The sequence below is a fragment of the Panulirus ornatus genome, chromosome 1 (genome assembly GCF_036320965.1).
Source record: "Panulirus ornatus isolate Po-2019 chromosome 1, ASM3632096v1, whole genome shotgun sequence".
NCBI classification, from domain to species: domain Eukaryota; kingdom Metazoa; phylum Arthropoda; class Malacostraca; order Decapoda; family Palinuridae; genus Panulirus; species Panulirus ornatus.
In genome coordinates this window covers 81,117,792-81,140,149 of record NC_092224.1, presented here as the reverse complement: position 1 = coordinate 81,140,149, position 22,358 = coordinate 81,117,792, and the positions used below count along the sequence as shown (strand labels likewise).

Sequence of the window (22,358 nt, the reverse complement as noted above, 5' to 3'; positions counted from 1 at the left end):
ACACACGAATAATGCAAGATGTTGGTCTCGGGGTTAATGATGTTCGTGGCTAGTGTGGATGCAGGAAACACTCCAAAAATTGGTGATCTAATCTGACCTATTTACTGCCAATTGAGATTTCATTCAGCCTTCAAATTTACTCTCGAAACGTTTGAATAACAAAGATAGGAAGAGGAAACATTGATCATACAGACAACGCTTGCAGCCAAGGACAGAGACAAGAAGAAGAAACGTTAAGTAGTCATATGAAAGAAAATACATGTAAGACCATTCCTTACGTACACAAAGGCAAAATATTACAAAAAAAAAAAAATAACATCAGTATATGAAGTGTAAACGCAAGGCAGAGGAGAATAATCCCATAAACATAGGATCAGAATATATGAAATATTAAAGATAACAGAAAATTCAGTAAAACATACAATGAACTGGAATGAGATCATGAATAGTTAGACAGATTCATCTGTTCTGGAGATGAAGGAAAATGAAATAATGGGAGATTACACCACATAAACAATTTACCTCACGGGTCATGACGAGACCGAGTCTGAAGCTGACGAACAATGACCAGATTTTTAGATTTATGTTGTGAAAAATGCTGTAAAATCATGAAAGTGAAAAACTACAGATGTTTGCAGGGATAACCACCAACTCTGTGATGTAAAGGTTAGCGTGGCTGACCTTGACGCATTCACGGGCCGGCCAGGGTTCGTTTTCGCCTAGGTTCGAATCCTGGTCGCAGCTGCCGGCTCACAGTTAACCCAGCTCTTCATCCTTCCCTAAAGATTGGTCGATAATATAGTGTACCTGGCGTAGGCTAGGAATATTTCTAATGATGAATCTACTTAGTAACAAGATTCACAAATGTAACATACATGTACGACATATTCCCACCAACTGACGCCGTTTCCCGAAGATAAATAACCGGAGCTTCCTGACTAGACGCCAGTCCCCCCCCACATCCACTCACCCCTCCACCACCACCAAAATAAAACCACCCAAAAAAAAAAGAGAATCAATTAATAAACACAGTTCAGTCGCTCCTACATATGCCAAGGAAGAGAGAGAGAGAGAGAGGGGGAGAGAGAGAGAGAGAGAGAGAGAGAGAGAGAGAGAGAGAGAGAGAGAGAGAGAGAGAGAGAAGAAATACAATACATGTACGAGATATTAACTGACTGTTAGCCTCGTCACCACACCTCGAAAGCAGTAGCTTGTTGCCTTGTATTGACTCTCACACAAGAGTGTGAGGGAGGGACACACAAAGACGTTATTGCACTCACTAATGAGGAAACGCCAAAGACAGCGGCTGACGCAGTGAGCAGCATAATATTGTACTCCTGCTGACGTGTGATGCAGAAGCCTTTGACAAAATTTGGAGTGTCGGAGGGACACACGAGAACTCCGGACCTAATCAACTCCCAGCCACTCGCCCAGATGCTAACGACCCACTTGGACAAACGGAGACAAGCAAGTTGAATGGTAGAAGATCACACGTCACGCAACAAGCTGTTACAAGTGGCTTCATCTAGAGCCCCTGTCTCAGGGACACTACAGGAAAAAATTCGTAAATACTTTTTTCCCCTTGTGTCTTCTTTTTCCCGCTTCATAATTCTCTATTTAATTAAGGCCTGGCCTTGATGTGGACAAGTGTCTGTGAGTGAAGCCTTCAACACACACACACACACACACACACACACACACACACATATATATATATATATATATATATATATATATATATATATATATATATATATATATATATATATATATATATATATATATATGTGTGTGTGTGTGTGTGTGTGTGTGTGTGTGATGTGTATGGCAGTTCGTCGACCCTAAGATGACCCCATAATGTATACAGCCGACATAATACATAGAAAGAACTATAACAGACAATCCAATTCTAGTGGCGAGGGAACCGTTCAATCAACAGAAGAAGAGTGAAGACATGGGGAAGTAGAGAGCCAAGCAACATCCACATAATTCTAATATGCAAGTACAGTCCAAGACCCAGTCATCAAAAGCGATTGTTTTCTACATCACCATCACCTTCGCACAGACTCAGCTGACGAACTGTGGCAACAACTGAATGGAGAGAAGAACTCACAAGTTACTTGAAGGATAACACACACATGGCTGGCAGGACACACACACACACCAAACTTGAAACTAAGAATCATATACTAGTGTTAAACACAAGACTATGACACCTTTAGCCTAGCCTTCCATATGAGCCTTGAGTGTCTGGTTACGAAATTAAGAAGGCCCAAGGGTTATTCTGTCGTGCCTAAGGGTTATATACCATCATATTCAAATGGGTTAAGAATTAGAGACAAAAAAAAAAAAACATGAAGTAATGTTGCACTTCACACGACCGTAATCATTAGACCTGGACCCAAGCGACCTACTATATAGACCCAACCATTTCTGGTCGTAGACGCTAGTGAAGTTAGGCAAAAAAAAAATGTAAAATCCTTTACTAAAGGACCGTTTGTGCCCCAGGAATTGGCTTTACTAACCCCATCTTTACCAATACGGAAGCAAAACGACACACGACGTAGCTTGGGGTAAGGGATCCCAGACTTTTAGAGTAAACCATCCGAGCTAAACGATGGAAAGGTCTTTAATGCGGAACACGAGGCAGCCTTGCTATTGGTTACAGTGAAGGGCACTACTAACCAATCAGAAGACATTCCTTCCTCCTCCTCCTCCTCCTCCTCCTCCTCCTCCTATGAGTAAGCCACGGCGGGTGTCGCTAGGTAAAGCAAAGCATAGAGAGGGTGTCGCTATGCGGAGCGAGGCATAGTGGGTGAGCGGGTGTCGCTAGGCGGGGCAAGGCACAACGGAGACGCGGGTGCCGCTAAGCAGGACGAGGCTTTCTTTTTCAAAACGGAAGAGGAAAACTTTATGAATAAGTGTAAGTGCATGTATACGTGTATGCCTTTACATGTATTTATGTACCTTTGAGGAATATGTACTAGAGATAATGAAAATACGTGAAACATAACAACAAGGAAATTAATTACTTGTCGTCCGTGTTGTTGCTGTTTTGGAAACGCTAGTGACGGTATCGGGGTTGATGTAACATAGGAAGGCTGAGAACAGGTCACAGGTAGGGAGGGAGGAACACAAGCAGGTACATACCATGGCAGCCACCTTACCTGGGTGACATCATCATCCACATCAACCCAAAGTCTGTTCATGCTCTCTGGAAGCAGCATCAGAACAATAAATGAACTGGTAGGGCAGAAAAACGGAGAAGATAAAGCTATAAATACCGAAGGAAAAGAAGAAGAATCGATGGAATAAGGGAGTCAGAAGAATGATGATGAAGCAAGGGAGATGACAGACGTAAGAAGAAAGGAAGAGAAAGGTCGAGAGAACAGAAACACGAAGTAATCCACGAAGGACAAGACAAGACACCTCCACGTAGCTAACACGGCACCAGAACTGTGTGGATGACCATAGCTAACACGGCACCAGAACTGTGTGGATGACCATAGCTAACACGGCACCAGAACTGTGTGGATGACCATAGCTAACACGGCACCATTACTGTGTGGATGACCATAGCTAACACGGCACCAGAACTGTGTGGATGACCATAGCTAACACGGCACCATTACTGTGTGGATGACCATAGCTAACACGGCACCAGAACTGTGTGGATGACCATAGCTAACACGGCACCAGAACTGTGTGGATGACCATAGCTAACACGCCACCAGAACTGTGTGGATGACCATAGCTAACACGGCACCATTACTGTGTGGATGACCATAGCTAACACGGCACCATTACTGTGTGGATGACCATAGCTAACACGGCACCATTACTGTGTGGATGACCATAGCTAACACGCCACCAGAACTGTGTGGATGACCATAGCTAACACGGCACCATTACTGTGTGGATGACCATAGCTAACACGGCACCAGAACTGTGTGGATGACCATAGCTAACACGGCACCAGAACTGTGTGGATGACCATAGCTAACACGGCACCAGAACTGTGTGGATGACCATAGCTAACACGGCACCATTACTGTGTGGATGACCATAGCTAACACGGCACCAGAACTGTGTGGATGACCATAGCTAACACGGCACCAGAACTGTGTGGATGACCATAGCTAACACGGCACCAGAACTGTGTGGATGACCATAGCTAACACGGCACCAGAACTGTGTGGATGACCATAGCTAACACGGCACCATTACTGTGTGGATGACCATAGCTAACACGGCACCAGAACTGTGTGGATGACCATAGCTAACACGGCACCAGAACTGTGTGGATGACCATAGCTAACACGGCACCAGAACTGTGTGGATGACCATAGCTAACACGGCACCAGAACTGTGTGGATGACCATAGCTAACACGGCACCAGAACTGTGTGGATGACCATAGCTAACACGGCACCAGAACTGTGTGGATGACCATAGCTAACACGGCACCAGAACTGTGTGGATGACCAACCCAATCCAATCATCATCTTAAATCATATTTCACTCTCAGACCGACCTTCATCACTTCGAATCACTCCACATTTTTTTTTGAAGTCACGGATTCTTAAAAAGGCATCCAACCTTTCCAGCATTACGTTCGTCCGTTTGTCAGAAGTTCGTCAGTCGTCCATAGACCTTTCTTCCGAGTTATCGTCCACTCATGATGCTCTGACAGCTACAGCACAGGACGCCAGGTGCACCTGTCGAGAACCTCCGCCTCGTCTCTCACGTAACAACGGAAAACGCAAGTTCTTTTACACGACTCGCACGGATCATTAACCGAACTTTTCTACTTTCTGCGATGGGAAAAGTCCGGGAGGAGAGGAAAAATACTTCTAGGGCATGCAGGTATGGGGATACACACACACACACACACACACACACACACACACACACACACACACACACACACACACACACACACACATACATATATATATATATATATATATATATATATATATATATATATATATATATTGGAAAGGATCACAATTTTGCGCGTGATCAAGTATATTCCTATGAGTCTATCGGGAAATGAAACACGATAAGTTCCCAAGTGCACTTTCTTGTATCTCCCCTGATAATGAGATTATTACACGAAAGTGCACTTGGGAAATTATCGTGTTCCATTTCTCCGTGGACTCAAGAGAGAGAGAGAGAGAGAGAGAGAGAGAGAGAGAGAGAGAGAGAGAGAGAGAGAGAGAGAGAGAGAGAGAGAGAGAGACTGTATATATTCCATGCAAGAGAAATATCAATAGCACCACAACATCTCGTCCTCTCTACCCTACTTCACCCTCCCTGCTGCTACCGGGAACAGTTCCTGAAAGAAGCAACGTCTCTTTGTGATGAACACGAGCCCCCCTAGCGAAGCAGAATTCCCACCCAACGCATGCAAAGACGGAACACAACGCTTCCCCGAAACACTCACGATGATTGTGGTAGTCCGGTATTTTTGTTGTTGTTGTTGTTGTTGTTGTTGTTGCTGCAATGTAATCTAGTGCAGTCGCACCATCACTTAATGTGTTGCTGCTGCCAAAAGGCAAGTGTTAGTTTTGACTTCTTTCCCACATTCGAGAATGCCACACTGTCTGTACTCTCCTGCGGTGTGAAGTGTGGTCGTTTGGAACAATATTCGCTGAACGTGAATGTTCTTCAGGATCTAGTGCGCTGGCGATGACACCAATGTACGTGTCATGCTGCACTGTGCATCTTCTCAACTGCTTTCCAGTCTGGCAACTTTTACCCTCGGATATTCCACTTTCCCTCGTGCCAACTGTGTCGAAAAATTAGACTGTGAACTGCAACCAACACTTTACTTCGTGCGTTAAGTCTACAACGTGTACAACGCTTGTACTTTCCTCTTAGCAAGATTACAGGTATTGTATTTGATCAGAGATACTGGCTTCTGTGAAGAGGTCTACGAGACCAGAGGAACAACGTCTCTTGCCAAGGATTTGGTCCAGGCTATCTTCTACATCATGAAACGTATGCATATACGTCGTGATATGATGTCCAGTACATACATGTAAGGTATATGTATTTTCCAGTCCAGTGATGTAAAGCTGAGTATCTGAAAGTTATAGAAATCTCTGCTTCAGCTGACTGCATTTTTTTCTGTGTTAAGATGAGACGGCGCGGGCAATTGAGAGGCCTAATCAAGGCCATCTCATTGATGATGATGATGATGATGATATATATATATATATATATATATATATATATATATATATATATATATATATATATATATATATACATACATATATATATTTGTCCTTTTTTCCTGTACACAACTTTATCCCCAAATAGAAAATTAATCACAACACAATCCGGACAAGAATACACCTAGTAGAAGATACAAAGATTCTGCAAGGTACTGCAATTGTGTATGTATACCGCGCGTATACATACAGATGCATCTCACACAGGCATCATATTGCACTGTGAAACGCTAGTGGAAACCCGGACACCAGGATATTGAATAGTCTGCCTTCTTGCAGTGGGGTGTGTGAAGGGAGGTGAGTGTGTGGCTCCCAGTACCGTCAGAGAAGATCCAAGGTTAATGATGCGTGATCCCCAACACTAAAGTCTGCAAAACTGCCCAGTAAGGTTAGCTGAGGTTACCAGACTGAAGCTCGTGTTAACCTCTTTGATAAATGGGATAGCAGGAGGGAGGGCGGCTTGGGAAAGCAGGAGATCCTTGTCCCAGAGACAACGCAATGTGGTATATAGGGGACGACGTGCTAGCAATGGGCTGAACCACGGCCTATAAAGCGATCAGGGAAAACCATATAAAGGTCTGAGGGACCTGGTTGTGCATAGGGGGCTCTGGTTTCACCAGACGACAGGAACTTTGGATATCCAGAGGGCGACGGGAGAGTCAGCAGCAATGTGGGACATGACCTGGTAGCCAGTGTAACTCAGAAGCGTCCTTTGGGTAAGAAGCAAGAGCACCATATCTCAAAGCAGCGGGTGACGCAAACCTCTCAGCAGTACATTTACTGTAAGACTAAGGCATCATCATGGCGCCCAACAGGACTCTTTCCTTCTCCTCGGTTGAAAGGAACACCCTCGAGGAAGAACACAGTAATACCCTCCTCCCCATCTGAACACCCTAAGGGTTATGAGGAGCTACCACGAGTCTTTGGTCATCTCTGGCACTCGGAGTATGGCTGGGGATACACCGCGCTGCACCTCAGGGGGCGACACAGTCCCCACTGGACACCTTCTTACCAGACTCCTCACAAGATTACGTTGGCTTCATTGCCATTATCCTCTACTCACTGGAAGCCTCGGGGGAGTCACCTTCATTACCGTCATCCTGTCCTCAATAAGAGACGAGGAGGATCAGTGACGTGCACACATCTCTGCCGCGGGCACAGGTGCGACTGGAAGCGAAAGCTTACCTCTGAACCCCACAAAAAAGAAATGACTTCCCTCGTATGATTTCAAACACTGATACTTGGCGTATATTGTATGAGTTAATGTATACATACGTATGCATGAATATACATTTCTGTTGGTGTTACCGGATTCCGCATGCTCGAGGCTACACCACCTGTGAAAAGTTAACCTTTGGCGAGACTGTATCGTCGTTAGTCAGCGAAACAAAGTCTCTTCAGAGAACGTCTCGCTTGAAATGAGTCTATCCTGTTCCTGATAATGTGTGTATTGCAGCCTTGCACTGCAGGAACACCTGAAACAAACAGGTTTTGGGTAACACTGACGCCCCTCTCTGAAAGGGATCATGGGGCAATAAACGTCAATAATTGTAATTATAATATATGATATATTGGAACGATGTGGTATACCGGGGTCGACGTGCTGTCGATGGACAGAGCCGGGGCATTTGGGGCGTCTGAGGTGAACCATGCAAGGTTTTTATGGGGCCTTGATGTGGAAAGGGAGCTGTGCTTTCGGTGCATTGCACATGACACCTAGAAACTGAGTGTGAACGAATGTGGCCTTTTTTGTCTTTTCCTGGCGCTACCTCGCTTGGGGAGTGGGGGGGATGCTATTTCATGTGTAGCAGGGTGGCGACGAAATGGACGAAGGCAGCAGGTATGAATATGTACATGTGTATATATGTATATGTCTATGTATGTATACGTTGAAATGTATAGGTATGTATATGTTCGCGTGTGGGCGTTTATGTATATACTGTGTGTGTGGGTGGGTTGAGCCATTCTTTTGTCTGTTTCCTTGCGCTACCTCGCTGATGCGGGAGACGATTAAGTAAAATAATAGAAATAATAATATATATTTACATATATGAGGACAGTATATGATGTGAAGGGGGGTTGGTCGAAAAGATAACACAGAATAAGGTAGGTGTGTAGTAACAGGAATTTGTACGAGAGAGCTGAAGATGGTGTGCTGAAATGGTTTGGACAAATGGAGAGGATGAGTGAGAAAGTATGACTATGAGGATTTACATGTCAGGGGTGTTGCGAACAATGGAAAGAGGGAAGGATAGAGTGGAGATGCTTTGAAGGGACAGGCCCTAAACATGCAGAAATGTGCGAGGCGTGCAAGAGATAAAGCAAACTGGAGCGATATGGTATACAGGGGACGACGTGTCGTCAGTGGATTGAACCATGGGATATGAAGAGATCAGGTGAAACCACGAAAAGGTCGGAGGGACCTGGCTGTGGATAGGGGGATCGGGTTTCAGTGTGTTATATAACGACAGCTTGAGAATAAAGGTGAGCGAATAAGGGCATTTTCTTTGTTCGTTCCTGGCGCTACCGCGCTAACGTGGGAAGCTGCAAACATGTTTAAACGTATGTGTGTGTGTGTGTGTGTGTGTGTGTGTGTGTGAGTGTGTAGAGCGGACATACATGAAGAAACTACAGTGACGCACCACTACAGTCAAGTGTTGTCTACGACAGACATCCTGACTCAGCCAGGTCCTCAAATACCCAGCATGTGAACGAATCCAATACAGTCTAACGTCCCGAAATATTCCTCCAGCAGTACAATACACGAGACGTACTGCATCCCATCCATACCACAACCATCACAGGACGATAGGCAGACATCAGAGGAGGTTAGGAAGATGGAGAGAAGCAGGAGGGTAATAGGTCGTGATGTGCGGTCAATTTTTTCTCGTTCCATGAAACAGATTGTGATTCGGACGGCTCCCTCTCTCTGTGATAGGGTTGTTCCAGTGTGCTTGCCAATGGACCTCTAGGGGAAGTAACGTGGAAGAAGTGGCTGTAGAAGTTGAGACCATCAAAGGTCGGGTTCTACCTCTTAACAGTGGTATTACAAGAATCAGAGAATTCCAGTCATCAGCTGCCTGGAAACAGCAGAGCAAGATCAAGTTATAAACACGGGATGGCCCGCCCTGCGGAGGCCAGGGGATAACAGAAATAACTGGCAGCGTCATTTACGTCCACTGGGAGTTGCCGGGGGGAAAGATTTATTGACTCGCTGAAATTTTACCTTGGCTATTATGCATTCAGTTTGAACTAGAAGTGGAGGGAGGGAGCGCATCTCAAAACTTGGTTATTCGAGGAGGAGGAGGAGGAGGAGGAGAGCTTTATGACCGCTGATTATCATCTATATCAGATTCTCAAACCTCCAGGTAAGGGGCGTCAGTGGCTCCTTAATCCCAGGCGAAGGCATGCCGTGTGTATCTCTCTCTCCCTTCCGCTAATGATAAGTGACTTAAGGCATTGCTTGTCTATACTGAAAAGCAACCCTAAGTGGTGTCTCGAAAGTCCAGACTCACGTACAGAATCCATTTACTACCTTCAACAGATGCTCAAATTACGTGATGTGAAACTCTATACACATACTCTTGAATCCTCCGGACTCGTAGTTGTACGTATAAGCCAGTCCATATAACGCAATTTGAACATCTGTTGAGCTAAATGGTAAAAAGTGAATTCTACCTATGAATCCGGACAATTGCAACACCCTATATTACCAGGCACTGCCATTACAAATACGTATTGTAATTTTCTCAACGATATCTGAGAGGGTTGAGAGGGGAGAGGAACGGATAAGAAAATACTAAAGTTTGTAAATGAAAGACTAAAAGAAGACTGAAGAAATATTTCTCACTTCATGATACAATAATCACAAAGCCCATAAATGGAGAGAGTTGGCAACTTATTATAACGGCCGCTCGCCCCAGAATATCAACAATGAAAACATGGGCGATTGTGTTGCTACAAAAATTAATTAAAGGATAAAAGAAAAAACAAAATACTCCATTCACCGTTTCATACGCCTCGGTAATGCAAAGAATATAACGAAACCACGAAAAATATTTCAAAGCCTAACCTTGATGTGGTAATATGTACAGTATAATACTGTCATGTGGACCAATCGACATGAGAGAAATGTTAAGTCGGTCATGAGTGTCGCTTCGCGTCACACAGTGACGCGTACAAGGCCAGGAAAAATGGAGCCAAAGTAATGATCTTTGGCGATAAAGTACCACCTAGTTAATAGCAAACTCCCATATCATTATCGCAGAATTTGCATATTTTGGCAGTGGTATCCCAACTGATTCGCCACATCAATTTCACAGTTTCTTAATTGCGGTGTACTTTTGACACGTTCTTCATTCACGTACCCATTTTTCACATAATGAACTATTTGTCTTTATCTCTGACAACGAAATAGATTGGTTACTTGGGAAGCGTTGGAGTATAGTGAAGGCTACTACAAATGAAGGGATGACTATAAACATTGTCAATACAGACATTTTCCCGTGTTACGGGTGAGTGGTGGTTTAGTTAAAGCATTGTATGTAACCAATATTCTCAGCCTATCAGAAGAGGTGATCCCTATATAGCCACATCATTCTTATTCTTCATAGCATACTTTTTGACGTGATCATCCCTACGTCATCTTTCATTACTGAATATATTCCATTGTTTTGTTTTTAGTGATGTCTGTATGTGCTTAGCACGATGGCTTGCACATGCGCAGAGCAATGTAAGTCAGTGAAGTGTGTTGGCTCATGGAGGCAAGCTTTAAGCTTGTATAAGCTTTGTTATTACTTTCACTCTTAGGTTTTGTGGGAAAGGAGGTGCACGCGACTCCTGTTGTTCATTTATCATATAACGTTTTATATACTTCTGTTGCCATCCGCATTTATAATCTCATGGCTCGTTTTATTTCAGTCATCCATTACTCTTATACTGGAAAAATTTCTTTTTTACTTCCCTTTGAAAGGAGTTTTTCTTTTTTGTGTGTTTGCGTGTGTGTACCATTATAACATGACCTTTGATTGTGTTGTCTCCGCATCGTCCAGGGAAACTAACCGCTCACAGCTGTGACATCATCAAATTGGTTCGTCACTTCAAGGGTCGTGTTCGCCACCCGTCACTCTCCTCCTTTCCATGTTAGACAACGTCGTGGCTGCTCATCACTCACTGCAACTCATCTCTCTCTCTCTCTCAGTTCTGGTACCATCTTTATTACCCTCCTTAAAACTTTCTCTGATAGTTATTTGAGCTTCTTTTAAGCGTGGTGAGCACTGAGAAACATACCACAGCTTTGGCCTTGTTTGTGATATGAAGAGTTTGTTGATCATCCTTGTACTGGAATGTAATTATAATATTGGTCAGAAGGAAGTTCGAGTCTTATCACCATCCTCCTCAGGCGTAGCTCTGATGACAGCTTAAGTACAATGTCGACTCCCAAGTCTCTCTCACATACAGATTCCTGCAGCATATTTCCTGCTAGTTGATATCCGTAACGAGACCTTCCTATAACAAGGTCCAATCTTCACTACTCTGGATTCAGTCGCGTTGAATTTCTCCATCCACGGGTCTGACCAAAGTTCGAACTTGTCGAGGTTCCCTTGTAAGATGATGCAATCCCCACCACACTCTACATCCCTCACGACCTTAGAATCATCAGCAAACACTGAGATCCGAGTCTAGTCCTTCTGGCAGGTCACCTGCCTAGAACAAGAACAATGGTCCCAGGGACGAGGCTCTTCTCAAAGATGTGTTCCTCAGCGACTGTGCCATCTTGCAGCGCTGTCACTGGAGTGGTGGGTATTCAGGTAATGTCACCAACGCCTGCAACTTGTTTTCTTTGACTAGCAAATGCCATGTGGGTCGTCTGGCACTTCCATCTCCACATTTATGATTCTTTTTTATGGCTGGTTTCTGCTGTTTTGATACATGTGTTAAACGTACGTGTTTCGGGTGAAGACGAACATGGCATGCAAATCCTCTTATGTTGGCTATTTTATTTTATCTCGAAGACATCTTGGTAAAGGCTTGGGATGTGGGTGTGAACCAGCTTCAAAGAAGGTGTTGTTGCGCTATCGCTGGAGAAAATGGATAGAAAAAGAAGAGCAACGAACGACAAAGAAGAAGAGAAGAAAGAAGAAGAAGAAGAAGAAGAAGAAGAAGAAGAAGAAGAAGAAGGAGGAGGAGGAGGAGAAGAAGAAGAAGAAGAAGAAGAAGAAGAAGAAGAAGAAGAAGAAGAAGAAGAAGAAAGACACAAGAAGAAGATGAAGAAAGACACAAGAAGAAGAAGAAGAAGAAAGACACAAGAAGAAGAGGAAGAAGAAGAAGAAAGACACAAGAAGAAGAAGAAGAAGAGGAAGAAGAAGAAAGACACAAGAAGAAGATGGAAGACAGAAGAGGGAGATGGACGATCTAGCACTTCTGGCAAATACATTTTTGGTGTCTCAGCAAAGGTCATGTTCTTCAGTTTGTTGGATTTGTCGTTCAGACGTGTCTATGTCCAGGTTGTTGACTTGATACTTCTGTTGCTCCTTTAGTTTCTAGTACCATCTTTGTATATTAAGTCTACCGATTCTAGACTATGATGTTTCTTTCCTTCTTTTTTTCATACTATTCGCCATTTCCCGCATTAGCGAGGTAGCGTTAACAACAAAGGACTGGGCCTTTGTATATATATATATATATATATATATACAATGATGATTTTATACAATTGTTTTCTATATTTCACCGTGTGAGTTTGTTCATTTGTGAATTTACTTGTTTGTATGTTTCGCGATATCTTATCAAAATCCTGCTCGGGTTTTGTTACGATATCAGATACAGGCTTGGGCGGGGCCTCCACTGAGATCAGCTTATTTTTCCGACCTGAGAAAAACTGGACCATTATGGATATTGGGTGGGACTGAACCCCCACCCTTCACTCCCACAGTTACTTACGAGGGAGAAGAAAGAGACTGATGGTCATAACGATGCTTTAAGAAAAAGAAAAAAGAAACGAAAAATCTGGATATATTCTGAAATTCGGTAGAATCTTCGAGACTTGATAGTGAAAAGTTTTAACCTCAGTGAACCTGGGCTTCGTCTTTCATTTGGTTGGCAACTAGTCTGAGGGCGACACGTGATATCTTCATAACTATGTTCCACATTTCGTTAAATGATAAAAGGGGTAGACTAGTTCCTCGTGAGTAGGGCCAATGATAATTGGCCGATGGGCTGGTTGTTTGGGTTGAATAGCCAGGGTCATTAAGGCGTCGACCTCCAGTACTACAACTACCTACCGACAAACTCAACAACTACATCCATCAGTCGACAAACTCAACAACTACATCCATCAGTCGACAAACTACACAACTACATCCATCAGTCGACAAACTACACAACTACATCCATCAGTCGACAAACTACACAACTACATCTATCAGTCGACAAACTACACAACTACATCCATCAGTCGACAAACTCAACAACTGCATCTAACAACCTACGAATCATTTTTTCCCTTTCCTCAAATGTTAAGGATAGTTCTATGACCACATACACGCCCTTACTATGTATGTGGCCTCCTCTCAAGGCAGAAGATGGAAGCTGTTCAAGTTAACTCGTGTTAGATTTACACTTCACGTGTCACGCAGACTTAAGGACCAACGGGGAACTGATCTGGCTGAGTGGGGACGATCCTGTTACACAGACCGTCTGGTGACTTCCATGATCCGGACACCAACCGGTGATGACGTCCCCGTTCCATAGAACAACTGGTGATGACGTCCCCGTTCCACAGAACAACCGGTGATGACGTCCCCGTTCCATAGAACAACTGGTGATGACGTCCCCGTTCCACACAACAACTGGTGATGACGTCCCCGTTCCACACAACAACTGGTGATGACGTCCCCGTTCCACACAACAACTGGTGATGACGTCCCCGTTCCATAGAACAACTGGTGATGACGTCCCCGTTCCATAGAACAACTGGTGATGACGTCCCCGTTCCATAGAACAACTGGTGATGACGTCCCCGTTCCATAGAACAACTGGTGATGACGTCCCCGTTCCATAGAACAACTGGGGATGACGTCCCCGTTCCACAGACCTACTTTCAAATCACGGACAATTATTTTTTTTTTCCCCCGCAGTTAATTGGATTTTACGGTAATTAGATACGACACGTTTGGGTTATGTATTCAACATTATAAATCCCACACTATTCATTTTACATATATGAATGGTGTATTAGTTTCGTAAATTGAATGTAGTTTTATTTAGGTGGAGGGAGGGGGGGACGACGACACGGGACGCACAGCTGAAACTTTTACAACTATACCGCCATAAATGATGAGCTGGAGTGGATGCTTGCGGCAATGATGGAGAGAGAGAGAGAGAGAGAGAGAGAGAGAGAGAGAGAGAGAGAGAGAGAGAGAGAGAGAGAGAGAGAGAGAGAGAGAGCGTACTCAGGAATTCCCATATGACGAGATTTTGCGAAGTGGTGGTTGGCCCGTGTGTAGCTTGAATGAGAGTAAGAGCCAATGTCCCCCACACCTGTTTCCTTATCCACACACAAGACCATCACTCCAACACACACACACACAGGACCCACCTGCTGGCGGAGCGTTGGAAGCACCACCCTCAGCGCCTGCAGGAGAACCTCGCTGTTGCCCTCTCCCGTTGCTGGGAGCTCCTGAGGTGCCACACTGTTCCCCTCATGACCTGAAGCAAATAAGAAAAAATGATACACGAGGGACTACAATAACTTCATGTTTGATGTCTTGTTAACACAGGGGATGTTTAAGGAGTTCATCTGAATATATATATATATATATATATATATATATATATATATATATATATATATATATATATATATATATATATATATATATATATATTACATTAATTATTAACTTACATCTATCCGAGACACACAGCAAAGCTAAATGTGTAGGTATGGGTCTCTTTCCTCATATATGATTAAGGTAAACCAACCTAAACTGTCTTCATTAAATGCTTGACGCTTTACAGTGCCAAACACTCCTAGGCAGCCTGTAGTTACAAGAGCCTCATTACCTTCTGTGCTACAACATGTAATCGCATTACAGCCAGACTGTTATTGCCATCATGTTAAATGATGAACTGTTAAGGAAGAGGTGAAATTAATTACCTCGTTCACAATGCGCTAATTAGTTCGACGAAATAGAACGTCGCTATTTCCTGTTTAATTAGATATTATTCACTTGGATGTTACCGATCGTTGTGTGATTACTGTGTTTGTGATTATACTTCGTGTGTTAAGGGAGGGGAAAGGGTTTTACACCCGCGTTAAATCGTCTTTTAACTTTGTATTTATGTACTATGTCTTTACTCCCTAGCCTAAGTCAGGTACCCGTTTATCGACCAGCCTTAAAAAGTGTACGCTAGTTTCATTCTCTCGTAAGCATTCAAGAGTTTATGCATGACCACTCCCTGAAACCGTGTTGTCTCTCGTTAAGGTAATTTCTCCTCTGCAACAAGTCATCCATCCGCCTTATGATTATCTTTTCCAGTACCATACAGACACTCCTCGTTAGGGAGACCGATCTGCAGCTCAGAGGGTCCTTCTTGATCTGTATGAAGTTTCACCCACTTCCAAGCCCTTGGCACTTGACCTTATTTCCATCGACATCTTGAACAACATTTCATGTGGTTTTTCAAGTGTATCTGCAGACACCGTCAGGACATATGACTAAATTTCACCTGGACTGTAAGTCAAACATGGGTCAAGACCTTTTAGTATTCTGTTTATGTCTCTTCTGGATATTTCAGTGGTTCCCAGACCTACTCCCCATCCAGTCTTATTGGTGTTCGGGCTGTTTTGTCTTCCAATGTGAAGACACCTTTAAACTTGTCGTTAAGTTCTTTGCGTATTCTCCCCGCCTTGTTTGTATTCTTAATTCCATAATTTCTTTGTTCCTTCCTTCTTATCCTACTGTACTCGTTGCTTATTTTATTAAGCTGAACAAACGCTGGGTAGCTGAGATGTCGCATACATATTCGTCACAGCAAAAACAAAAAAGCTCCTTCACTTTTTAACATCTTTTTCCTGGAAACACTCCTCCCTCTTTCTCAACCTTCCGTCTGTATTTGAGGCTAGAAGTACCCAGGTTCCTATCCCTTGTTGTAACTCTCACATAACCTTCCAACACAACGCTCTGGTTCCTGGCTACTGAACTCCTTTTTCCAATTTTTTGTCACCACAAGAACTGTTGAGGTCTGTGTAGTTTCCACGATTATATATATCTTCTCTGAGACTGATCTGATCTTTGCCCATCTTACTCTGCGAATATTAGTTTTGTAATGATTCAAAGCAGAAATGAAAGAGATGTGGGATTCACAGGAAGGGAAAAGTTTCATGGACCGAAATGCTTTGTCCCTGATGCAGCAGGCATCAGAGCAGGAGCGATCGGGAAGAAAGATCTGGTAGAAGAAAGGATGTGGTCCTCCATCCAAGCCTAGATAACCTCCGCTATACGTTCAGCACAGCATGAGGCATCCCGAGAAGCGAAGCAATACCCATCAAAAAGAAAGTTAGTGGAGAAGCTGTGCAGGGATGAATGCTGAACTTTCTTCGAGCGCCAAAGTTGAAGAAATTGGAGAAAATATCCATTTATCAATTAACTTGGATGGGGATGACGAACAGCTGGGTCGGCTGTGAGCTGGCTGACTTGTCTGGGACTCGAACTCGGCTTATCAGCGTTAACTCTTACAACGCGGAGACTTTATTCGTGATTATACTATGTGTGTGTGTTACATGGAGAGAGAGAGAGAGTTTTACACTCGTGTTGCCCCGTCTCTCAGCCTTGCACCATGTCTTCACTCCTCTGTGTATGTGAAAATTAGGTTCATTTGATGGTAATGCAGCAGAGGCGGATACTGAGTTCGAGTGGCCTTGGAGGTTCGATTTGTAGGATTCCTTTGTAGTGCAGCGGAAACTCAGCCTCCTACTCCCTCTCCCTACAACCTTAACTACCCGCCATACCACTCTCACCCTATGCCCTCTCCATCTCCACCATCGTCCTCACCCATTCCGCCTCCTCTCCCTCAACCATCCCTCCTCCTCCTCCGCCACCACCACCACCACCGTCAACCCCTCTTCACCATCCGCCCCCTCCAGGCAAGGAGGTACTCCCGGACGACTCAAGATATAAGAGTGGTACCTAAGGCAGCGAGAGCACAGCCTCTCTCATTAATTAGTGCGGGCAAAGCTAGCTGTGTGTGTGTGTGTGGGGATGGGGGTGCTCTTGCGGTCTGTTTGTGAGAGGCCAATTGTCCTTATTTGTTTTAGACAGACGGGGAGAGAGTGTGTGAGTGAGTGCGTACTTACGGATACTGAAGACGGGGGTTTGCTACAGGGCAGGGCTAGAGCGTATTCGATCTTCGCAGGACAATCTAGAGTCGAGAACAACGAGATACGTGAGTTAAGCGTCGTCAAGTGTCGTGTGTAAGGTTGATGCCAGCAGCCCACATGTGGGTAATGAAAAGACAGCAATCTGGGCCAAAAGACTGGTGCTTAACATCCTCTGAAGTAATGGCTCACCGCTCAGCCGTCACGAATCCTCCCGATTCTCAAGTGGATAGTACCAGTAATATCCCTCCCTGGTCGGTGGTTGCTTACCACCTACAACCAACTAAGAGAGATAAAGAGATAAAACAGAGAGAAAATGAGAGAGAAACGGCAAACACGTAACAGAAAACGTAGTGGCCTGTAGCAAGATTAGAAAGAAGAGGAAATATTGGTTACCCTCTTCCTTAATGAGTCTATTTACTTAGCGTTTATGACACAATAGACATATTATTCTAGCTTCCAACGACCCTATTTATAAAGTAACGTCTCCCTCTATCAGTGTATTGAAGCCTCTATCGCTGTGTCGAAACCTCTTTTTAGCTACATGATCCCAGTTTGATTCTATATGCGTATCTATATCGATGTTATAACTCTTGAGTATATCAAAAACTTCTATCGAGTCATCACGGAGCCTTCGTGTCTATAGGGCGAATACTTTCAGCTCCTTCTTATCTCCCCTCATATGGCCTTCTCCTTATCCCTGGTAACTGTCTCGTTACCCCTGTCTAGACTCTCTTAAGCTTGTCCAGGTCCTCTTCATAACGTAGAGACTACTCACTCTACCCTGTGCTTAAGACCTGATCTTGTTAACGAGATACAGAGGATCGAGTATGGGTTTTGATGCTTCGTAGTGTAAGAATGGCTTGTAAGGGATTCCAACACTCGATCTTCTTTCTAAGGTTTCAAGATCGTTACTGGTTCAGCCACGAAGATCCTTTTCCTCGTCGACCCCCGCAAGCTCCCTTCTAAAGAACCTGTACATGTATTTCTCACCATCTTCAAAAATATATTCATTTACAGGTTCCTCCTTTTCCTCCTTCTGCCATTTCTCAGGTCAGTGTAGTCTATATGAATCATGTTCGACGCTTATGTCATTCTAAAATATCATCCCATGTCCCACCCCGCCAGCTGATTAAGAGACTTTTCTGGTTAGATATAGTTTTAGATCTTTTTTTTCTATTTGCAAATATTTGCCGTTTCCCGTCTTAGTGAAGGAGCGTCAGGAATAAACGAAGAAACGGTATTCATATGGTCCCTTCTACTCTCTAGTAGTTTACCTGTCGTACTATATATTCTAACACCCTCAACACAGCATCTCTATCAGCCCTATCATACGCGTTCTCAAGATCCAAGTGTGATATGTACATAACCTTCTTTTTCTCTACGTACTTCTTACACATTCTCCGAAACAAACACTTGATCCACCCATCCTCCAAACTTTCTCAAGCAACATCATTCCTCCCCAGTTTAAAGAGAAAAGGGCCAGGAAATTCCCTTGTGGTACACCATTATTTTGACTTATGAACTCGGGCATCGACTCGTTTCATGTTCTTATACTCGTTGTTCCCTGTTAGTCAGTGGTCCACCCAGCAATATCATACCTTTTTTTTTATAAAGTAATCCTATTTACAAGAAGCTTTATCAAAGGCCTTTTGGTAGATGGAAGTCTTTGTCGTTGGCCTTTTGGTAGATGGAGGTCTCTGTCGTTGGCTTTTTGGTAGATGGAGGTCTCTGTCGTAGGCCTTTTGGTAGATGGAGGTCTCTGTCGTTGGCCTTTTGGTAGATGGAGGTCTCTGTCGTTGTCCTTTTGGTAGATGGAAGTCTCTGTCGTTGGCCTTTTGGTAGATGGAGGTCTCTGTCGTTGGCCTTTTGGTAGATGGAGGTCTCTGTCGTTGGCCTTTTGGTAGACGGAGGTCTCTGTCGTTGGCCTTTTGGTAGATGGAGGTCTCTGTCGTTGGCCTTTTGGTAGATGGAGGTCTCTGTCGTTGGCCTTTTGGTAGATGGAGGTCTCTGTCGTTGCCCCATCCTAGCTGTTGCTTCAATTTCCAGCAAATTGGCGAGACTGGATCCCTCGTTACGGAAGCCATGATGATTATCAATTACTGATATCACATCTTGCAAGAGATTTGGAAGCTTATCCTTGAATAATAGTTTCCATCATTTTCCCCAGAGGACTGAGAGGAAATTAATTGGGGGGTAATCTAGTGAACGTTTCGCATTGCCGGCTTTCAATATTATTGGAGGTAACATTTGCCAGCCTCCAATTCTCGGATACTTTCCCCCTCTCTGATGATCAATTGTCGAACGGTTTCAAGAGAGGGGTATCACGTCCTACATCCTCCTAAACCCGAGCCTCTCTTGTATCATTTGCATATAGCGTCTGAAGGTATGATACTGTCTTGTCTCTCTCAATATTTAGATAAATCCCCCAGAGTGTCTTACGGGTCGCGATGAAGCTCTGGCACACCTGAGACGTCGTCATGTTACACACTGAACTGACTCCTTTGTTCATGACTGATAACTTCCCTGCACTCGTCATTGTAAGTCATGGGGTTCCATGTTCATCTATAAATGGTACTGTAGTGCCATTTTTGTTTTATTTTGCTTTTTACGTAGTTATTGTGAATTTCTTTCCATTCATTATAAACTTTCTGTAACCCTGTGTTCTTATTTTCATTTTTTTTTTCTCTCTCTCTGTTCCAATACTTCCTCCGAAAGCCATCACGAAATTGTCGATCTTCCATGGTTAGGTGAATTGATTAATCTTTTATGGTCGTTTTTAAATGCATTCATCATGTGCTTTCTTGTATACCACAGAACACTAACCAGGTCCTGAGTCTATACCTGTCCCACACATAATATGTACCTTTGGGAGGGGTGGGTTATCTATGACTCTCCCCTGAAGATTTCATCTTTCTTCATTCGTCCCGTGATCCTGATGTGGCAATCGTGCGTGGATGTTGCAGATTATCATATGCGAGTCGCTCATTAATCTTTAATCGGACACCTCTGGCATTTACATACAGAAATATTTATCATTCCTTCGGGCTTTGACTTTGTGTGTGTGTGTGTGTGTGTGTGTGTGTGTGTGTGTGTGTGTGTGTTTTAATCAACCCTTTGCGTCCTGTTTTAGCCAATGATATGTTTAAGCTGACGTCCGAGCGAAGAATATGTGTGTGTAAAAATTTAGTCTAAGAAAGAGTGAAACGGGACGAATCCTCACTTAACTGACCTGACCTGACCTGACCTTAAGTGACCCCCTATGTGACCTTAATGTGTCCCCTCCTACCTCAGTGTTCTGTCTCAAGTTCAAGCTTGACCATTCGCACCATGCACTTCGATGTCTACATATTGTCTTTAATATCAAATTTCCTGCTTCTTTCACTCTACCTACAGTCTCGGGTTCCAAGAATCTCATCTTAATGCCGTAGGTTATCTTCTGTTCCTGCTGATCTCTCCCCCCTAGTGATCCATAAACTGTGGATCATTTATATTCATTCCGTTGATAACATTTATCTTATCTTCCCACAGGTGCCAATATTCGTGTTCGTAGTAAAAACAAAAATGTTGCTGTTAAATCGTAACAAGACTCCCTGGCCTTTCTAATCTGTGAATAATATTTATTATTTCCTTCTATTGATGCCAGTGGCTTTGCTCCTCGTATAAATGTTGGTGTCACATCTCTCAGCGTTGTCTCTGGCCTCACCGAAAATCTTTGTTATCAGTCTTGAAGTTCTGCAATCTTCCCTTGATTGGATTACTCCTGCGTGGATAGCATGAGACAGACGGACAGACAGACAGAGAACGAAGTGGTCGAGGCTGTTTGTGTGTGTGTGTGTGTGTGTGTGTGTGTGTGTGTGTGGGCGTGAGTGTGAGTGTGTCAGCATGTTTGTGTGTGTGTGTGTGTGTGTGTGTGTGTGTGTGTGTGGGTGGGGGGGTGGGTGTGAGCATGAGTGTGTCAGTCTGTTTATGTGGGAGGGCGCGGGTAATTGCCTATCATTTTACATTGATTACCTGTTATATGAATATTACAGGTGGCGGGTGAGAGCATTGCACGCCAGGGGCACGTGTGTCTGTGCGTGTGTAGTCGCATATTTCCACAGTACGAGGTTGGTCCTCCCCCACGTTCGCGGGGATCCACACCTCTCTCGAGCTCCCTCCATCACACACCTCATTTCAATCTCTGTTCACTATCAGCATTCACATGTTCACCACTGTGCTTATTCCATTGTCCACTGACCTGATATACAGTAGAAAAAATACTTCTTAAAATCCTTCCTAACAAGTCACTTGTTTGTTTCCTTGTTCTAGCCTCTGTATGTTCTGTCCTTGCATCTATCAACGTACAGCCACCTCTTGTCGTAGACGGTGGGCAATTATACTTCTCTGCCGTTTCTCGCGTTAGCGAGGTGGCGCCAGGAACAAACGAAGAAAGGATGCATTTGCTCATATCCTTTCTCTAGCTGTCGTGTGCAGCAGCACCAGGAGACTTAGTGACAAGGGCGGCATGCTGAACCAGCATTACAGTGGATGTTATGTTCCGCCTTTAGTCCAGTGTGCTGATTTTCCTAACTCACCTCTATGTGGGTTGCTTGTTTTCAGTCCACAAAGACACACTTTCTCTTCATCTCACACATAACACTTGGCGACACGTAACTCGCACAACTTTTATTTCTCAACTCCATATCATTTCCTGAGCTGTGTGTGTGTGTGTGTGTGTGTGTGTGTGTGTGTGTG

At 43.9% G+C, this 22,358-nt stretch overlaps 2 protein-coding genes across 6 annotated transcripts in view; one reads left to right on the top strand and one right to left on the bottom strand.

Annotated features, from left to right (window-relative positions):
* The window catches only part of LOC139750180 (protein ABHD18), a 429,672-nt gene that overhangs the window by 108,084 nt on the left and 299,230 nt on the right, over positions 1-22,358 (bottom strand). For all 5 annotated transcript variants that reach the window (XR_011713095.1, XR_011713094.1, XR_011713098.1 and 2 more), the window contains one exon: positions 14,841-14,950. The gene's annotated coding sequence lies outside the window, so the exon portion shown is untranslated. The remainder of the gene's footprint in view (positions 1-14,840; positions 14,951-22,358) is intronic.
* Positions 1-22,358, top strand: part of LOC139750253 (uncharacterized) — a 427,080-nt gene that overhangs the window by 310,276 nt on the left and 94,446 nt on the right. The window lies entirely within an intron of this gene.